This window comes from Zonotrichia albicollis, chromosome 4 (genome assembly GCF_047830755.1).
Source record: "Zonotrichia albicollis isolate bZonAlb1 chromosome 4, bZonAlb1.hap1, whole genome shotgun sequence".
NCBI classification, from domain to species: domain Eukaryota; kingdom Metazoa; phylum Chordata; class Aves; order Passeriformes; family Passerellidae; genus Zonotrichia; species Zonotrichia albicollis.
The window spans coordinates 72,046,546-72,068,676 of NC_133822.1; the positions used below are offsets into that span (position 1 = coordinate 72,046,546).

The 22,131-nt window shown below is 37.6% G+C and overlaps 1 long non-coding RNA gene across 1 annotated transcript; it reads right to left on the minus strand.

Moving 5' to 3' along the window:
• LOC141728872 (uncharacterized) lies at positions 1-21,721 on the minus strand. Its single transcript, XR_012580140.1, has 3 exons — positions 21,390-21,721; positions 13,744-13,829; positions 1-216 (listed from the first exon to the last, which is right to left on the minus strand). It is a non-coding gene; the product is annotated as an uncharacterized LOC141728872 (long non-coding RNA).
• Positions 21,722-22,131: the final 410 nt, after the last annotated feature.

The window sequence follows — 22,131 nt, forward strand, 5'->3', positions numbered from 1 at the left end:
TTATCTGTTGGCAGAAAGCAAAGTCTGTCAATATTTCTAGTCATTGGAAGAAATTCATGTTTTCCTCTTTACATTTTCCAAAAATTCTTTCTTTGCTTCATTTGTGAAACGGAAAATACATTTTTCGTAAAACAAAACACCTTGCTTGTATGTCTTCCAGCTTGTAGTCTGTCCTAAAATTTCCACTGTGTGTCTTACTCCCCATTCCTTTCCAAGCTGTGGGAAAGAAAAGAAAATATGATTTTAAAACAGAGGAAATAAAAATGAAGGAAATCCAAAGAACCTTCTGTCAAGTGTCTCTCTGTCACTGAGCTCAAACAAACAACACATTAATGCTGCAGCTATAGTAGGACTAAATTCAAGGATTATTTTCCCTTTTACAGTAAGAATGGTTTAAAATGTTTCAATAAATCTGAAAAAGCAGATTTAGTACATGCCAAGTGCAAGATATTTTCTAAGTCTGTATGTCAGCATGCCATTCCTGCCCAAATAGTGGATTTTATAGTCCTTTTTAATGAAAGCTTCAGAGTTATAAAAAATGTGGAATGGTTTCAAAGAGTCACTGTTTCAAAAAATAACTATTTTGAGCTATTCAAAGCATAGTATCATGGGATTCTCCAAAGTTACGAGACATGTTTGTTATAGAAAGGCTTTGGAATTGCCATCTTACAAAACTGAGGGAATAAGAGACATTAATAATACTAATACTACTACTACTAGTGATAATAATAATAATAAATAGTAATATTTATAACAAATTACCCATGCCATATTAGATCATTAATGTAGTCAATTATCCTTGAATGGAAAAAGGAACTATTACACATACTTAAATTAATTTCAGTGATTAATAAATTAATATCCTGAGATTTTTTAGGCTCCTGGGATGCTATTAAAGTCTGCTGATAGTGGCAGAGTTTGCAGATGAGATCTCTCTTGGGGCTGTCCCTCTGTATGTCCCCAGAACTGGAGATGAGACCCAGTTTCAGGGGAATGGAAGGCCAGTGTCTAGGTCAGATTGGAGACAACAAGGGTTGGCTCTTAAAAACTGAGGTAGGGATTAAGATAATTATATGAAATAAGAGTGCAAAGCAGCCATGATCCCAAATAAAATTCTCAGATAGTTGATGTGAGTTTCTTTCACAAAATGAAAAAGCATCAAGAAACAAGAAATGTCCTATCCCGGTTGAAATTTAGAATTACAAACCTACATCCTCAAGCACACTTCTGTGCTCTCATGTTCAACAGCTTTCTTTTCTGCAAAGATTCAAGATCTACCTACACAGATCTCAGATCAGTGCACCAGCCCCTGGCAAGCCTAGAGCGATTTAGGTGTGCTCATCTTCACTGGCAGAAAGCAAAGGATCAAAAGTCTTTGCTTACTCACTTATTCATTGCTTTTTCTAAAACACAGTTTGTTTATTCTTAGGCACAAGAAGTTCAGAAGCCTAAGGAAGGCAAAACATGGAGTATTGTGCTGCTCATGTAATTTTACTGTTATCTGACTTCTGAGACACAGCCTGCCCACTGAGGAGTTAGATTTCAACCCAAATGCAAAGATCAGGGCATACTAAATCCTACACATTCAGCTGAGATGAAAATATGAGTTTGTGCTCACAGTCACTCATGTTCATGGCTGGAGACTGTCACTGTGGGCCCTTCTGGCATTAATCCTCCAGTCATTCTGCCTGGGCACGTGGTAAAATGCCCATTTCATATGGCTCATCCTTTGCCCACCAACTCACATTTCTTTCCCTTGGAAAGGAACTTCTAATGTGGGGTTCAGTTGGGACAGGAGGTGGGGACAGCATACTGGAAAGTTTATCCTACTATGGGAATTCTATGACTGAAAGAGTCCAAGCTCCTCTAGAGATTGAGGAAAATAAATACCCTATAAGCCACTTCTCTTTGAGTGGGGAATTGACAGCTAAACCTCCTAGAGACTGGTTTCAGAGAAAAACAAACAAAAAAAAATAGGTTTCCATAATTATCTTCGGTTTCAGCTAGAAACACTTTGTTTCTGCAACAAGATAAACAAAGGGAAGATGAACAAATTATTGGAGCAGGGGGGATGGTTGTGGAGTTCTGGGGTTTTTTACCCTACATTGAAAAGATTGTTAAGAAGATTATCTCTGAGAAGCTCACCACTCAGAAATCAGGCTCACACAGGTGGAAAAACTCCTTAAACTTTGTGTTGGATGGAAAATTGGAAAAAATGCCTTGAACAGCTGTGTTGTCCTTTCTGTACCATTGACTCCATTGATCTTGAAGCACCATAGATAAGTTCCCTTTAGAACCAGGCATGTTCCAAGCCATCAAGTTTCCTTATGCTTTCTTTCTTGCTTTATAGCATTCAACAGATGAGAAAAAGTGGGTTTTTGTTTCCAATGCTTACAAGTTCATTAGTAAGTATCTTTTACAAATCCCTGTGATTATTTTTGAGAAAAAAAGAATTTCCAGTTCGCTGAAGATATTAATTTTATTTAAGAACTATATTTCACACAAGACTTCCCATTTTCAACTTGCTTTAATTACATAGTCATTAGAGACAGATATGAGAAGCACAGCTTATTTGAAGTATTTATTATTCATTCTTGTATTGTTAATGAAGCAATGCCTGAAGCACATCGGCAGTAAGAAGTCACCTTCTTGTTCATCAGTTTTTCAAGTCCATAAAATAAATGTGATTGCTTCAGGTACTGTATTACATAGATTCAGTGCCATTGCTTTCCATTTTAACATCTAAATGCAAATTTATTCTGTTGTTCTTTCTTCAATAATTAACATTATCTGTTAATATATTCTTGCTCAGACCAGTTCTTTAGTAATTATCATCCAGTGCTGCAAGTATTCACCGAGCAGCCGTAGTTTATTCTTTCTCCTTCCATCAAAAGGTCATTTTAAAGACACATTGACAACATGCTTTCTATGATCTGTAAACCCTGCAAGAACCAAGCTGTTGTTTCAGCCCTTGGGCTGTAGTTCCATATGCCTAAATCCATTACAAAATATGGATTTATCTGAAGCCAATGAAAAGCATGATTAACATTTTGGTATTTGGTGTGCAATAATTTATTTTCTGTTATCAAAGTTACATAGGCTGCCAAATGTGTGATACAGATTAGGGGACAAACTGTGCTTAAAATTTAAGTTCTTTCAAAACAACCTGTTATTTCCCATGAAGTATTCATGGGGAGAAAGAGAAGATTAAAATGCATAGGCTCTATTTTGCCTTCAGCTCTTTTCGGGCTCCTCTGTTTAAGCCCCAGTTCAACAAAGTACTTAATTGTCTGATTAATTATAGTCATGTGACTATTTCCACAGGGAGGAGTAGTATGATATAGCTACCATGATGCTACAGTTGGTTGAATTTGATCATGCCAATGAAGGACCTGATAAAGCAGGTACAGACAACAACAGAAACGTTCCTTTCTTTTGACTGTGAACTTTACACCTGCCTGAAGACATTTTCTATCAACCAATTTCCAGTCCTTTGCTCAAATTTATTTAAAACTTAATTTACATGATTCTGCTGCAATTTTTTTGTCTTAAATATAATATGTGTTGATTTATTGTCTTTAAATGAATACTACTAGATCCAGAAATGTTCTAAAAAGGCAAGAAGCTTCAGTAAATTAAATGCTAAGCATTTTTTCTTGCTCTAGTCAAAAACACAAGAGTCAAGTGAAGCACTTTGTCCATTTAAGCTCTGAGCAAGTGTGTTCAGTGTATTTTGAATTTGAGGAGGTTCGGCTGTGTGTTCCAACTCATTTTTCCACTGCAAGAAAATGCTCATGTGTTTTACAGAAAGAGTAATTTGTGGGCATAAAAGGAGCAAGATGAGTATCATTCCTGACACAGCTTGAAGATAGCTGGAGAGTTCTGTTCTGGTCACTTCTTCTGCACCAGGAAGATATAAAAACAATTTTTAAAAAAATTTCCATACTGCTTTTGTGGATCCAGTAGAGTTAAATTCTGTTTAATTTCTGTGAGGTGATTGATCATTATGTAGTGGGAAAGTAAAGACATGAAACTCACGAACTTCATTAGGAATTAGGTGCAGAATGAAGGTGAAAATAACCTTGGATTTTTGCTTGCCATAGATCTTTAGTTTAGAATTTGAGATTGTCTACTATTTTTTTAAAAAGCAAGATTTATTATAAGAATTTCCTATATAAAGGGAATTTCTGTTAATTCTCTGAACACTTAGGACCAGACTAGAAGGGGTGAAAGCATTTGAAAATTTATCCCTGCAACACAGTAGGTAATTCCAATGTCTAATTCCTACTGATATTGGCACAATATTTTTATAAGCAAAAAGTTGAAGCAGAAATGAAAAGAACTCAATATATTTATCATTGAAATTCTGCAGTCAAAAGTGACTTTGATGCTTCTGTTCCTGTTTCATTAAGCTCCTCATAGGCAGCATAATCCTGATAATTTCAATTCCCTGGAAGAATATTCTCTATTTCATTTGCTTCTAAAATACCAAATTATTAACCATGTCATATTGTAAAATTGCCATCGAAAGACTTCATGATGGGCTAAGTAGAAAGGAAATTGCCAGGGGCTGTAAGCTCTGGGTCAAAGGACAGTTGTTTGTAGCTCATTAGTATGATGTGGTGAAATCTGAAATTATATTAAATGTTTGTTTAAGATGTAATTAGTGAAGAATTTATGCATTTCCAAGTATTCCATGCAGATCTGTAGTCTCATATCAACAGTGGCAGAAGTGCTTTCTTGGGTGCATTATTTGCCTCATCCAGAAGCAGGAAAACAATTCACAAGCCAAAATATATTGCTCAGCATGTTTGCTTCTTTTTTTCTTTCTGCTATTCCTCTCTTTACTCAGCTGTGCAACCCTGACTGCCAATATATGATTTTACAGGAGAGCTCAATTCAGTTTATCCTGCTCCCATTCTGCCTTTTGATGCCTGTAGAAAATTCAAAAACAGCCTGAATTACCCTCCTGACTTTGGGCCGTATAGGTCAGGAGCCAGCTTCCATGCTGCTGTGACACGGAGCAGCTCAGAGGCTCCTTCTCAGGAGCACAGGCTAAAAGCTGCATGATCTCTTTGCTGAGCCTGGTAAGAAGGAGAATAAAGCCTTCACGCTTGTTTTGATGTCAGGGAATGGGGCATGAAATAGCAGATTGCACTTTTCCCTTGGGGAGTTGGACTTGATCCCCATCTCTCCCCAAACTCACATCAACTGAGCTGCAAGCTCAATTTAGTGGTTCACTCACCAGCAGAGCTCTGAACAACCCCTCCTTCTTCCCTCTAAATCAAACTCTGGGTGCTCCCCTTCACACCCAACAGCAGAATTCTCCTTTGATGTGTCTGGTGGAAAGGATTAAGATCCTGTTTTCCACCAACACACCAAAAGGAAAGAGAGCTTGGCAAGCAGCCTGCTGAATGTGAGTACCCACATCAGAAAATAAAAGAAATGGAAGGAGGCAGAAAAATATCTAAGTGTGCTGATGGTGGGAGGTGGGGTGGGAAATAGTGTTTGTTCTTACAGGAGTGCTTGTTTCTGAAAACCAGACACAGAATACAAGAAATGCAGAGCTGATACATTTCTATCAGACTGTTGAAATAAGGATTTTGGATAGCCAAGTATGTATCTCAATTTGTTTGGTATTCTAAAATCTTTGCACAATTGATCTTGGTACTGGGATTCCAAGCCCTGATCAGCCCAATTCTTGAACCAGATTCATTCCTGCCCTGCCTGAAGAGCTAAACCCCAGGCTGATGAGATTCCATTCACTATGGAGCTACTGCAGCTCAGCTGATTTTGGAATTCATGCTGGATCTCAGAGAGAATCCCCAGCTGGGCTGCACAGTGTAACTGACATTGGTACCTCCAGGGTCACTGCAAACGTGTTGTGGCCATGAAATGCCCTGTTTAGGACAGGACAGACCTGCTAAACATATTTTATGGGAAGAAAAAAGCCTGTAGATAAGTTTTAAATATAAATTTAATGTGTGTATGTATATATAGAGATATTATAAAACATATGTGTGTGCACGTATATACACTTTGAGATGAAATAGAGCCAATAAAATTAGGAGACCTAAAAATCATAAAAGGGCTAAGCTTTAATTCACATACAGGATGCAAGTTGCAGTCACTTATTCAATATTTAATGTTGTATCATTGAAGATTCTGTCTATGGAGATTCCAGGTAATCTTCACAAGAAACAAGGTTGTAGTGAAAGTCATATTTGAGGAATTATTGAAAAATAAATATGTCTAAGCAAGATGAACCTCAGTGCTATGCTACATATTTCAGGATAATAAAAGTTTTCCTTTGAAAGAAAATAATATAATAAATGGTTGGTAGCTAAACTTTTTCCCTGGTTGCCAAATAGATTTACAAATATGCAGTTTAAAATAGCGACTTAGCTACTGTATCTAATATAGTTATAGAACATTGAAGCTTTATATGCAGCATTCCTTGGTATCTGCAGACTTTTTTAAAAAACAGCAAATACTGTGGTTTTCAGTATAATAGCCTTGGAAAATGCTATCTGATCACTTTAAAAATTGGATGCAACACAACTTTGATTACAGATTACTGTAAATATCTCTACAAGTGGAGTTAATACATATAAACTTACTATTGCTCATGATAAATATTTATTCCACATTAAATCTATTCTGCTCTCATACTTAATCTGTTTATACAAAGATAGTATTTATACACATAAGGATAGCTTTAAAAATAATATTTGATTTAAATTTTGTTATTTATATTATAAGAATATTTAAATGCCTCTATTATGTCAAATCAAGGGAAAAATCACTTAAGAGTGAATATCTGTTGCTAAAAGCTTTCAGACTGAGTAAAGTCTTGCGTATTAAAACAGTTTTGTAGCTATGACAATTGTCATGTAGAAACCTAGACAAATGGTATATGAATAACATGTTTATCCTGCATAAAATAGCATTGCATATTGTGATAAATTCCTGAGAAGAAACTGCACTTGTACTGCTACATTCCTGCAGCCTGCATCCATCCTATGAGAAGCCACATCCTGAATTACTGCAATGACACAGAAACACCTCAATTAAACACACAGTGCAGCCAACACAATTTGGCTTCTTGAGCAAGGACAAAGGGCATCAGAAGAATCAGTTTATACCTGTGAGGAGAATAAAACTGTGCCAAGTCACAAATCAGTCCTAGGTGGGAAAGGAATGAAGCCTGCCCAGATGAGGTGGAGTTAATAGCGGAGCACTTCATGGTCACAGTGCTGGAGGCACAGTCCCACAAGTGCTGGACAGAGAGGTCTTCAATCAATACTGAGCAGGTTGTTTCCAGCTTTAGGAAGAATCTCCCTTGAAATTGCATCTACATGACTCTGAGCAGGCAGAAAATCTCTCCTTTGTTTTTAGTGCTCCTCTGGTAGCAAGCTGTACAGCCTAGAGAAGCAGGAATTAAGTGAATTACAAGGCACAGGGGGAAAAAGCTTGTGAAGGATAAAAGAGGGATGACTGGAGCAGAAGTTAAAAAAAGGGGAGATGGAAAAGGACTGGAGCAAAATGGATTTTGTAGCAGCAGACTTGCCCATAGCTCCTGAATAGTACTCTGCATTTTGCTATGGCTCAGCTGTGAATTTATTCTGCTGATTTCATATCATTCTGAAATTCAGTTCATAATAACCTCCTATTCACTATAACCTCCTATCTTATGGATATTTCAATATGTCAATACTACCTCCATATGTCAATTTGCTACGACATTTTCCTTGCTTTATCAAAGTGACAGACATTGCACTCTGCCTCTAAATGATCCACTCTTATGCATAAAGAAATATTGATGTTCAAGGTTTTAGAATTCTTGTTTTGATCCATTTGCTCTTTAAAAATTGTGCCTAAATGATCTATTTAAAGAACAAATGTGGAAAGCAAAGCAGTGAGATGTTTACCTCTATGTATTTCTACTTGCTGATACACTCTTTACCTGCTCAATCACACATAAGTTATTTTCTGCTTGCTTGGCTGGTGTGTTGGTTAGCTTGGTTTGAACATATGCTCTCTTTCTTCATTACCTTGTTTCGTTCCCTTTGATAAATTTGGGATACAGTTTACACTTTGTCTTCTTTTTGACGTGTTAAGAAAAAGACAAAATAACTTCATTCATAACTTCCACCATTTGAGGTGGACCATTTTTAAAATAAAGAGAATGCTATTGGTGTCCAACACAACAGAATAGCACAACTTAGCATCCCTGACTTCATCCCAATTCAATATATTTATGTTATGTTTTTGTGTACTTGAATGGTCACTGCAAATTTTCATTTCTGTCAGCAATTAAATGGAATACTGTTGATGGAAAAGAAATGCAGTAAAACCACTAGGCTTTCAGCAGCACACACTCAGCTTTTAAGTTGCTGGATGTTGGTTTCCATTCTCAAGAAGATGGAATATGTTTCAGGAAATCAATTTTGTTCTCATTTAAGCCAAAGAACCTTGCTATTGCTGCATATCCTGTTCCTTCTTCAAGAAGATTTATTACAAAAGATGTAGAAATTCTGATGAGTTTCCCTGAAAATCTAGATTCCTTAAAGGCAAATTCTTTAGTGTATAAACTCACTGTTGCACTAGTGTCTTAACACAGAAATCCCTAAATGTTGCTGCAGATCTCCACTGTAATTAGTGGGGTCTGTATTAGGGCACACAGGATTGTGGCCTAACCACAGAGAGGAATTTTCTGATTGAAGATTCAGATCTACTGAATCTTCAGCAGTACTGGCTGCTGCTTTGGCTAAACCAGGAAAATCTATATTCCCTCTAGAGATCAAAACCTAAAACCTGTGAAGACTGAACCATCTATATTATACAGCGTTAAATACCACACATAAACTTCACAGATTGTTACGTCATCCCCTAGAGCAGAGAAGCAGTAAGTTACCTCTTCTCTTTTAAACACGTGAGCTAAAACAAATTCTAACTCCACCATGTGCCTTGCTATGCTTCCAAATACATCCATTTCGGGACATGGAGGGAAGGAACTAGAAATGAAGTTTCATTCTTTACACAGAAGAGAACTGGGGACAAAACTTCATAGAAATCACAGAATTCACAGGATCACTGGGTTAGAATAGACTTCAAGAACATCGAGTGTGGTAATCACGTATCCTCTGAACAGAGAGAGACATAGCTGTCCCAGAATTTTCTTCAGAAGCTGTGAGAAAGCTCAGAGAAAGAATTAAAACAATTATTATCTCTCTTTCTGTAACTGTTGTTTATAGATATGATTTTCCAGAGTGAGCTATTCGTAGTTCACCAATGGTGAGAGAAGATTCCTAAAGGCCAACCAGGTCTTAGGTCCACCAGTGTTTTCATAAGAACTGTGTATTTCTAATAATAAAGTGCTTTTCATGCCTTCTGATGATGGACTGTAGGGGGATAAAATATAAGTAAATAAAAGTAGTATAGAAAGTAATCTTACCCCCTGAAGAGTTGCAGCTGAACCAGTTACTAAAGATTAGGAGCAGGCCTGATGTTAACAGGCCACAGCTGTCGCCAATAAGAAGAGTGTTATAAAAGAGTGGGTTGGTTGGTTTGGGGAACTGGAGTTGCTTGGCTGCTGTGAGGACAAGGAAGAGTCAGTGCCTGGAGGGGCTGCCTACAAGAAATATCAAGGAGGTATGAAACTCTGATAATATGGAACCTTTGCAATGTAATGCCATCAGAACTCTTGCATTATATATGACAACTGTGGTGTCTCTGTATCACCTTTGAGTGTCCCTGATACCCCCTTGGTGATAATTGGTGATCCCAGCAGTGATAATTGAGTCCAACCCAGCCGCAACACCTCAACTAAACCCTGGCACTCAGTGCCACATCCAGGCTTTGTTAAATGCACCCAGGGATGGGGACTCCAGCACCTCTCTGGGCAGAACATTCCAGAGCTTTATCACTTTCTGTGAGTGATATCAGAGCTTTATCACTCTTTCTGTGAGTGATAGGTTGGATATTAGGAAAATATTATATTTTCCTAATTTCCAACCTATATTTCCCTTGATAGAGCTTAAGACTTTATCACAAAGAAACTTGAGAAGTTATCCCAAAGTAAGCTAGGGTGCAGCCACTGGCTGCAAGTCATGCTCTGTATGGCTGTGAAAGTCTCTCTGAACTGATCAGCAAGCTGGCCTTGCTCATCTCTCCTGCTTTGCCAGCTGCAAAGGGGGAGGAAAATGCATGAACTCCAACCTCACCATTGCTTTCTGCTGCTGTTTCTCTGCCCAGGAAGCAAACAAGGAGCAGTGAGTGCTCATAGAACCTGTCCATGTGATTTGATTATGTACAGGAGGTACAGCTGGAAAGTCCCCTCTGGTGTTTGGGGAAAGGGCAGCAGTAATCAATGCTCAGAACTCTTAAGGCAGGAATATTCTAAAAGCAATTGCTCTAATAATTGGTTGCCTTCACAAACTGGAAACCTGTGGCCTTTATTTCATTTCCTCATGTGCAATTAAGGATTGCTTCTGTTTGTTCTGGCACATGGAAAGCCACCTTCCTCTAAAATACCAAACAAATGCTTCTAAGAAGTTGGCTGACATGATTAATTCTTATTCTCCTATGGGGTAGAATATTGCAGTTTAGCTTACTTTACAGGAAGGGGTGAGAAAATCCTTACATATCCAGAAAATCATCTCCATTTTTTCTGCTTGCTGATACCTGGGAGATGGGAATTTTCATCTTTAACAGGACATGAATAATTAAATCATGATTTTAAACTAAAGGCTGAAAAGATTCTAAACATGATCATTTTTATGGAGGAAGAAATGTAATCATTCTGAGAGATGATATCCCAGAAGTCAATCCTTTGTCACTGAATTTCAGCCAGTCACCAAATCTTTGGAACTATAGCCTTCAAAATGTTGTATGCTCACTTATTATGGACAGCCACATATCAAATAATAACAAGAATAATATATTTCCTGTGCTTAAGGTTACTGAAGGCCATATAAAATGTATGAATGTCTTTCATCAGCTTTTCAATTTCTCAGTTCCCAAGGGTTCCCATGCAGAGCATTTTTTCTAGCACTGCTGTCAAAGTGGTGAATGGGTCTCCACTATTCATAAGGCAAGTGACATCATGCTGTTCTGAACACTGAACAGGAGGTTGAAGCAGAACCTTAATCTTGTTTTTGTCTTCCCTTCCCCTTTTACAGCATCTCTGTGCTGTGAATCAAAGTAGGATTATTTTGCAGATCTTTGCTCACCAGCAATAATTCAAAATGCAATTTCACTTCAAGATCTAAATAGAGAGGAAATCCAAAATAAAGGTAATTGAAAACCAAAATTAGTTATATGAGTAAACCCTTTTGAGAATTTACAACCCAGCAATTATTTGTTCACATTTGTTTTTTCTTGAAGACTTTTCCTTTCTTCCTGTCTTTTTTGAGGGATCCCCAGAGGTGTTGCAGTGTAGTGATGTATTTACATGTTTGAAGTCTTGTTTGACATGATTAGTCATCAAGAACTCACTTGTTGATAAACATGCTCTGTTTCCCTTACCATAACTCATCTGATCAGAAAGATTATTTCTACTTGAGAGAAGCTATCTCCATTTTATTCTAACATAAATCATGCTTATGTGGAACTCAGACATCTTAAAAGCATTCTACTTCTCTTCCCTGTGTCTTTGTGATTCACTCCAGATGTATCCCAGTAAATTGATTGTCTTCTCCAATTTCTTTATGGCATCTCATATTTATTTAATATGAGTATCTCTCAGTTTTCCAAGGCAATATGGCATTGATCCTCTTGTATCTTCAGCCCTTGTCCCATAACATATTACACTGTACTAGCTGCAATCACTGTACTGCATTCACTATTTCACACCCCTGATTTATAAGTCATCCTAAAATTTATGATTAACCATCTTATTCAGTCAGTTTTACATCATTAATTGTTTGTCTGCTCCCTTTTCCTATGAGCAGAAGTGCCCCAGATTTCCAAAACAGAGTACAGGAATGTCCTGCTGGCTGATTTCCCCAGGCAGGAAGATTACCATGAACCACCCAAAACATTCTCAGACATTATTTGTGTTTGGACATACATTCATCAAAAAACCACAACAGCCCAACATCCAATTGCTGCTTTGCTGGAACCCTTCTGACAGGGCCTCCCACATCCCAACAGCTTTTCTCCAATTCTGCTATGTCCACCCCTCCAAATGAAGCAAGTTACTTTATTAAATTGATTATTTTTAAATAAGTTCTGCTGTCCTTGACAGAAACTGTGCTGTGATCAGATTGATAGGAAACTCTTCTGCAGGGTTCAAGCTTTTGTTCCTAAAACCATCTCAAAAATTGGCTGTAGACAGGAATTGTTTTGGTAGAAAGGTGAATAACTCTATGACAGGGTATTAAGGGTAACACATATTTCAGTATTTCCTATTTCAACCTATTTTGTTCTGGTTTTGAAACTTTTACATAGGTGATGTATCTGATTGTTCTCTCACAAACTCAATATAACATTGAGGAATGAAAAGCTATTCTGTTTTTTCTTGTTATCTCACCAACTTTATACAGAAATACATTACATTTTTTAAAGAGCTGCCATATGAACTATTTTCCTGGAACTAAACTTGCAGTGATAACTTTCTGAGGTACAAAGAAAATTAATGTAAGCTGGCGAATTAGATGGGATGTGGAACATTATGGTTACTGTAGGGCTGCTAGTAATACTTGACTGATGAAATTACTATAAATACACTGAAAATTGTCTTTGGATAGACAGTGCTATATCAGGAAGTGTGAAACAAATGTTATGGGTTTTGTAATAGGTATAACTGGGCCTGACTTGGGATTGAAGAGTGCTGACAAGCCAATTTGCAGACACAGATGTGTGGGCAGACACATTGTATGTATCCTGAACAATTCTGCTCTGCCATTCTGTACAGAATTATTCTGGGTATAAGTAGTTGATAGAGCAGCAAAGCACAGTGAAATTGATGCCTAAAATTAGAAAATCTGATTCTTTATTTGAAGGTGGCTGGCAGAAAAAGCTGGTGTGCTGAATAGTTTGCCTCAAATTTGTTAGAAAATGCTTGGCAATAGTTACCTGCTTAATGCATATGTTCACTGAAATATTCTATTCTCTTGCCAATATAATTTGGGGTTTTTTTTAAAGACAGTATTTTTTTTGTGTTTTGTAAGACCCTCAGGGTTATTTTGCAATGCTGTGTATTCTTGTAATCAAATAACCACAAATTCTCCCTCTAAAACCATTCTCATTCAGCTGCCATTCCTGCACAGCACTCATTGTTTGTCAAAATTCATGTAGGCCTGTCTTCATACACTAAAAAAAGTTAAAAATAACAAATATAGTTTATATGTACCAACAGTTTCTAATCAATTTTTGAGATATGAAAGTTTTACCAACAGTAACTGTTGTTAATTTGAGGTTGAGCTGCAGGGGTGAAAGGACAGATTGTGCAACAGTTTAACAAGCAGCAGATCAGATTAATTGCAATGATCTCACCAGCATGAGAAAGACTTATATTTAAAATAGAACAAAATCCAGTCTTTTTTCTAATACACTATTATATTATAAAAGGAAATGGGAGCTTATGTATCAGGGGAACAAAAGCTCCCCACTTTTCTGATTGCTTTCTGTATGAGTTTACCTAGGTATAAATCCACAATAATTATCAAAAGTGATCACAAAATTTTGCTAGAATTGGTGTTTTAACTTGGTTTGTTTATAGTTTGGTGTTTGTTTTACCTTAGTTTGTTTAGAGTTTGGTGTTTCTGCATTCAGCTTTGGAGTCCTAACCCTTTCCATAGGTGAGCGAAGCTTCAGCCTTATAACTGCAAATGAAATGAAAAAAAAAGAGCTTCTTAAATTTCAGCTATGACACAAATCATTCCTTTTCAGAACAGCTGAGTGTCAAGGTTATGGTAATAGCTATCAATTCAATCTTTTCTGAAAGGTACTTACGGAGAATGATTTAAATCTTGGTTTTAAATCACTTGTTGTCCTTTAATATTTGTGTGGGGAGGAACTTACATGACTCCTCTGCAGAATAGTGCATCCTGTCAGTCCTTGAATTTGATTTGTGATGAACACAGTTCACTCTAATAAAATCCCACTGTCTTCCAAATTTAACAGAGAATGCACTAAGATTTTTTTTAAATTAGCCTCCCATTATTTTTATATCAGTGCATTAAGCATACAAGTTTGTACTCTGAAGTGAACTGCATGGAAATGAAAGATACGGATTTAAACACATTTCCTAAATTATTTGCTCATTTCTTTTGATGTGTTCTGCTCCAAAACTTTGATTCTTATGTGGTTTGTAAAAAATCATGTATTGATATTAAATTAGAAATTAATGCCTTTCTGTAAGCCCTTAGTACAAGTTACTATTAGAAATGCATTAATATTCAGTGTGTTTCAAAAAATACAGATAAACCTGCTACCAATAAACATTATTTTCCCTTTTCTTCCACACCACACTCCCATAGAATAATGAGCTCAAAAATTCAGGTCCATGGAATTTCATGGCAGAAAAGCAGAAAGTAGAGTGGGAACAACCAGCAATTTGTTTGTACAGAAAAACAGTTGAATTCTTTATATGAAAATTAAATTTAGCTTAAGGATGATGTTGATGTTGTATTTAATGCTGTATAAAACATTGTTATTTATTTTTGAAAGCCATTATGTTATTAAAGACCATTAAAAATTATGTATGTTTTGAAACCCATAAAAAAATTCTTGTTTAATCCACATGATCGCATTGTATAAAATTAATCAGCACGAGGATACATTATGAATCTTGCACAGAGGATCTGCACACCATCTTACAACACTGTCATTCTGAACAGATATCTAGGCAGAATTTATCAAGTGTAAATGGAGAAGGTTTTTTTTTAAGTATTCTCTGGTTTTCCTACCTCATGCATAGTTGTTTTTTACATTTTGTCTTTTATTGCTCTGGGCTGTGTTCCTGAAGATTGTGCCAAATCTGAGGCCTATTTAAGTTGTTTCCATTTAAATGCATAAAAGTAAATAATTTCCAGTTATGTAATTATTGTCACTCCAAATAGCTGTGTCTTTGTGATTTGCTTTATAACTACTGTCACTTTGCAGTGGCTACCAGGCATTCAAATGCTGTAGTCTAGCTGAGAGCTATCATTAGCAAATCAAAGCAGATGTATTTGTATATTTATTTTTATTTCCCAGTCCACAGTGTGTTCTACTGTACTGCTGCTACTTTAACTTTTGACCCCTGCCAAACCATTAGTCTGCCTTGTAGAACACATTATTTTGTCTTAATACTGAGATTTTTTTTTTTTTAGCAAGCATTTTCCTAATATTAGGGACAGAATAACGGTTTTATGCAGCCTTGAAGAAAGTGCAGTGTCACAGCTGTGAATCAGTTGAATTTGTCTGAGTCATGCTCTGGAGAGGCTGCCCTCATTCCTGTCCCCTGGATTTCTCCCTGTGCCAAGGAGTTCCTTTCCCAGATCCTGTCTCATCCACAGCAGATTGACCCTCTGCAAACACTGAACAGAAGTGCCAGAATTTAAGTGCTGACAACTACATCTCCTTGGCCATCACACAAAGTTTCCTTACAAACCTATTTTTATCTCATTTACTAGGAACCCTCAACAAAGGAATCCTTGTGATTACGAGTTCTTGAAGTGAGAGGTATCAGATGTGATTTAATAACTGCTTCATCAGAGACTGGAGAAAATGACCCACACATTTTGGGCCACAGCTGTGTCTGTTGAATGAGGATGAAATATTCTCCTCCTTTTAACCTCTTGTCAGGTTTAGATTGGGATGTAGGTGGTGCTTTGCAAATTATAGGTCTGGAGAAACTTTGGGACTGAATTCATTGCAAGGGTCAGGAGGAGTAGGGACAGATATTAAGCTGATTAAACACTGCAGAAGCATCAGTCACTGAAAGGGTGAAAAACTTCTAATAGGTAATTTTCTCTGAAAAAAACTGGAGGAAGAGCATGTTCCTGTGCAATCACACCTACTCATTAACTCAGTAATAATCATATCTTTGGCTGGTGAACTCCTTGCAGAGTTGGAGAACACAGCCATTATAAAGCCTGACCCCTCTCTTCTCTGCTGAATTTTCAGGCTCTCTGTAGCAATAAACCTAGAATAGGTTCATTTTTGCAGCCTTCTGCAACCCTCATGCACAAAGGTCATCAAATTTGTGTCACCACTTTATTTTTCCTGTGATGCTGACATGGAGTGGGCAGATCACCAATGTGACGTTAAGGAGTAAATTTAGTGTAGGTTGAGCTCTGGGTGGTGGGAAATGTGATAGGCCCAGGCAAGAGGCCATGAACAGGCACAGACCCTTTGCACAATAAAAAAAAACCCAAAACCACTCCAACAAATCCATGGAGATGTTTTGGGAAGATGTGTTAACAAAACAAGCCCAGTTTAGGGCATGATTTACTTTAATAGAAGGTTTTTTTAAAAAAGATAAAAATAAAGTTCAATGTTTGGTCTAGCTTAATTTTTTTTTCATATTCTATTGTCCCCAGCTGCCCTCAAAAATTAGTAACTATAATTTAAAGTGTCTTATTCTAGAACAGGGAATAAGGTTCTTTATAGAGAGCCAGAGTGGAAGACTCTGGCACTTAAATGAGATTGTACTCTTTTTTTAAAGGCTAAATAAAATAATTTCAATGTGTATTTTGGGAGAGGAAATGAAAAGAAGGTGCTAAGCAGGTAAAGAAAAAAAGAATGCAATAGGAAGAAAGGTGAGGAAATCAGGAGGGATTAAAAAAAAAAAACAGAGGAAGAAAGTAAGTGATTCTGTGGGCTGACAACATTAAATCTGATTCTCTATTGTTTTGGTTTCTTAAAGTTCTAGTTTTATAGTGTCTTGTCCATTGCACTATGCAAGCACAAGCAGAAAAGGTGGCTCTGCTCTATTTAAAAGCATTGAAATTCAAAATGGCTGTGATGAGTAAAATTAAAAAGTGATCTTAAAATGATCTCTTGACCAAAATCTTGTGTTCTAAAATTTGGTTTTTGTAAAGCAGCCAAAAGTTACAAACATAAATAGTGTTCAGTAAATACTGAATACTATTTTCCAGCAATGAAAATAATACTTCTATCATATGTCAGAATACATTTATCGAAAGCTAATGCATTATATATGTTTGAGTCTTTTGGCCATTAAATGTGCCATTTGACAGCATAAATGCTTTGCTTCTGAGACCCACAAAAATGCCTTTTCAAAAGGAGAATAAAGCTGTAGATTAAACGTTTTTATTAGAGATTAGGGTATTGTAAAATTAAGTGCTATAACTACAGTGGCAACTTAAGGGGTTTAAAAAGCACAGTAAAACACTCTGCCTGCACTAATTGCAGGCCCTGTTTTTTCTCCTCTTCTACCCTATCTTATCTTCTAAGGACATAAATTAAAAGAATTAGCAATTGTATAGTGCCTGCAGAATACAGTATTTTTTTGAGCAGAGTACAAAGGAATACAAAAATATCAGCATGCAATGCTTGGTATCTAAGAAATGCTGTGTAAATATTAATTCTTGTGAACTGTTGGGGTGGAGATATACATCTCTGTGTCTCTCTCAACACCAGAAATCAAATCTCAAAGCCAGTGGTTTAAGATTTCAGGCTTTGGGGAAGGGCCAGATAACATTTAATGGAAGTGCTCAGTGGGCAGAGCTGGGTCCTTCTGGCTGGATTAGGAGCTTCCCTGCCCTGAGGAATTCTGGAATTAGTTTTGAGGCCTCTCAGCTATTGCACCTCCTACCAAAAGCTTGCTGTTGTTGTTTTAGCGGTGGTAAAAGTGAAGCACTAAAGCCATAGTCCTAAACTATCCAGTGTGTCCATTACCCTAAGCCAAGAATCCAGGAGAGAGGATTTCAACTAAACCTAGATTCTTTTTTTTTTTCCCAGGAACACATTTTGGCCTTGGTGGCAACTGCTTTAATCTTAGAGAGCCTAAAGGAGAAAGGCCTTGTTTTGTTAAGGAAAAAAGAAACAAAACAAACAAAGCCCAACCAGTCACAGAATAATCAACACAGAAATGCTCTTTTTGATATTTGTTGATTGGTGTTTGGTTTACTTACTAAACTCTCCAGAAAAAAAGAAGCTGTGTGGTTCCATACACTGTGTATCAATGCCTCATATAGAAATCTGAACAGAAATGTGGGCAAGGGACCAATATTTTTAAAAAGAGGCGTTTTTTTCTCTCCACTGCAAGGGAGTCTGTAACCATTTTGCACTCAAGCACCGATCTCTGAGTGCTCAGGACAGCATAACATGTCCCTGGGTGGTTTGCTGAGCTTAACATTGGAACTGAGCTCTCACAGCACTGAATCACATTTACACAAAACCAGCCCCTTGCTTTCAACAAGACTGTGGCTGCAATAACCACATATCTCACAGCAGAAGCAGCTGAGCCAGTGTGAGGGTGATGGGAATCCCATTTTCCATTCATGATACTTGTAACACAACTGAATTCTTTTTATTTTTTGATAGCTAAATATGATAGAAAGATTAGAAATCAAGAATTAAGCAGAGGGAGTTTTAGTGCCATAAACAAACATTGTGTTTGTTTATGGCACTAAACAAAGTACATTGAAGAGACCACACTCAGCAAAAAGAGCAAAAAAATTATATGATGTTGGGTCTTTATTCTCTCAGTTTAATAGTGATAGGGTGTGGTGATACCAGTTGTGGGTCTCTCTGGGTCTGGACTGAAGGCACTTGAGACAGTAGTTCATGTTCACACTCAGGTGTTTATTATTTTTTATCAGTAAAACAGTTTCACACCTGTGGGTTCAGCAGCTCTTCATTAGAAGGCACAAAATGGCCAACAATCTCTTGGTACAAGGTCTTTTAAGACTAAACCATCCAATTAAGAGCTGACACCTGGATTATTCCCCCTTTTAACCCAATAACTGATCCCAAAGAGCCCCCAGTGCAGATTTTCCTGCCCAATCACAAAATGCCACCCAAACCCATGGAGAAGAAGGAAGAAGCATGAAGGACAAAGCCAGGATGACACCCTGTGCCCTCCATCTTGCTTCCATCCATAACATACTAAAAATCCCAAAACCTCAATTTCCCACCCAGTGACGCACCTACACTGCTCTCTGTAATCTATTTCACACTTTTGTGGGTTCCAGTCTATCTTGCAGTCTGGGAAACTTTCTCCGTGAATGAGGGTCAAAGTCAGTGCTGTCCTGGGGGTCAGGGCACCCCAGAGCAGACACAGAAATATTCCCTGTGTGCCCTGGGTTTCCACAACAGGCCATCCTCCAGCTGTCCTGAAAAATGGGGATGGAGTTTATTCTGTGTTGGGTGTATAATAGTGAGTGTGCCATTCACAGTGCTGTTTGTTTGCTCTGCTCAGAGAACACTACACTGTGTTTCTGCACAGTCTGACAACACCAAGAACTTGCTCTCTGTTTGCAGCTACAAGCAGTGGCTGCTGTGTGCCCTTCACACAGATTTCATGCTCTGACAGGGCCTCCATTGTCTCTTTTTTGGTGACAAATGAAGAAGGCTGGTAGCCACAACGAATGTGCCTAATAAGTTCAATGCATGTTTTCAGTACAGCACCCAAGAGTGCTCTATTCACTCACTGCCTGATATGGGGAGGCAAGAGGATTTCCAACTCTTATCAAGTATAAAAGTGAGGCTCTGTTGTTTCACTTGCAGTTCCTTTCAAGGACAAGCAAGAAAAATGCTTACTTGACACAAATACAGCATATCCTACCCCCATTATTATTCACTTTATTAATAAAATGGCATTTTTGCAGTTACTTCAGTATTTTCCAGTGAATATTATGCAGTTATAACAATTTGCACTGAGAGCAGACTGTATGCTGATTAAGTAGGCTCAGTGGATAGGAAATGAAGGTGTCTGATAGTAAATGCTGGGGGTTTGATAGTTATCTCAGAGTAGAGTAAAGGAGGAAAAATAGTCATTACATAGATCAGAAAAGTTATTAAATAAAAATTAAGTAGGAAAATGAGAAATTAGAGCAACACTTTTTGTTGAAAATGGGTATGGCTGAGCAGAAATTTAATGGGAAATTAATAAAAAAAAATGTTCCTGAGAAAGAAAAAGTCCCATTTTGCCCTGGGTAAATCCATTTTGTCTTTATAAATAACTTCCAAAACATGTGGGTCATACATAGTAGTCTAGTTAAGACATATCTAAATCCAGGCATCTATAATTTGGTCACATCAGAGTCTGTATTAAGATTAATTTTGAAGATTTCAGTGACTCCACTAGAGTAGTAAGGAACGATCAGACAACAGCTCTCCTGTGTCAAATTTACTTGGGTGGGAGAAATAGACCCTTTCTTGGGTGGTTGGCCATTCTTTACCTTAAATGTTGAATAGAAATTCCAAAATTAGCTCTCCAACATGGCGGGAGAACTGATGGGAAAGGGAACTGTACATTCTTATTTACTGTCAGAAATTGTGAAAAAGGGAGGACACAACGTGGAATTAGAAATGATCTCAAGTGGTTTTGTTGAGACATCAGTAGAATAAAATACCAAATTAATTAAATTTACTTCACTTGGGGTGTCTTGTTCTCTGCTCTGTCCTCCCAGGAATCCCAACAAGTAATTTTAGTATGGACTTTCTTTAAGCTATGGAACAGCAGTCCAAAAAACAGCTTCAGTGAAGTTCAAAGGACCAACTCGGTCCTTTTCTCCATCAAACTTTGTTTTCTTTCAGAGATTGTTTTACGAGAGATAAACAAAGTTGCCATACTGTAAATCACTGCTGTCAGTTCCCCCCTTCCCCCCTCCCCAGCCCCAAAATTAATTAGATTTTTAGATAACAAAGCTCAGTAAATTCTCAGTACAGTCAGCAGTGATTTAAGGGAACGTTCACTGTGTCACATCACTCGTGGTCTTTATTTTGGAGCAGTACTAATGATGGAAATCAAGCTGCTAGCAAGCAGCTTAAGAACACAAAAAGCTGTCTTTTAGAAGAGACAACAACCTTCCATCTGCTTCCAGACGATCAGTGAGCTCTCCCTAAAGGCAGAATGGCAAGGGAAGTGTCCCCAGATGGCCTCTGCATGAGCAGTGGCAGAAGAAATCAACCTCTCCAGGCGGGCAGAGGAATGACCTACAGCTCCCCATTTAAAGGGCTGAGCTGTGTTTGTAGCAGACAATATAATCCAGGGGCAAGGAGACAGGTAAAAAAGAGTGTCTGTCAGTGGTTTTGGAAGAATGTGTGGCTTGAATAACAGAGCATCAGTTTTATATTGTTTTACAATGATAAGAGCTTGTCACAAAATGTTTTATAGCACAATATCTGCGCATTACTGCACACTCTGGCATGCAGTGTTTTCTGTGGAGTGGGCTATACTGAAATTGTCAGCGTGAGGAGTAACTCACCTCTGATCCTTCTGACACTGCTCCAGCAATCTGTCCTCTGCTGGCCCAGCACCACAGCTCCCAGTGGGCTCTTAAACATTCTCTTAAAGCCATCAGCAAAGGCCAGGGGACAGACAGAAAGGCTGGGTTGAAAGCAAGTGAAGCATCTGTCAGACGAGGTATGTGCCACAGAGCTGATGTTATGATGATTTAGTTATAGAATCCCAGTGAGATGATAAACCTCAGATTCCGAACACAAAAAGGAATATTTTGCCAATTCCACGTCATGCATGATGCTTTTACCCAGGCTTTTTTGTTGCCTGCTAATTAATCATGTTTTGCCTGCACAAAATGAAGAGTATTATCAGAAATATTTTGCATATAGAATAATAAACTCCACAGGCAGTTCTGGTCTCTTCAGCTCTCTAACTGCTTTCCTGAAGTGCTGATCAGTATTCTAAGTCAGACCAACCATTAATTCTCTCACAGAAAATATGGATCAGGCCTTTCAAGGAGTAGATGAAACAAGCTGATTGTTGCCAGCTTTGATAAATTTTGCTTAATTGGACCTGGCAAACGCACAACAAACACTGTGCTGTGGACTTAATATAGCACCTACTCTTCTAAAACTTTGTAAAGCAGTTGGCGTGGCGTACAAAAAGTTCTGCTCTCTACATTTAAAGTGCTGCAGTAATTTATTTGAGAGATACACAAAGAAATTCAGTGTTGGGGGTTTAGGTTGGTTTTTTTTCCCTAGGAAAAA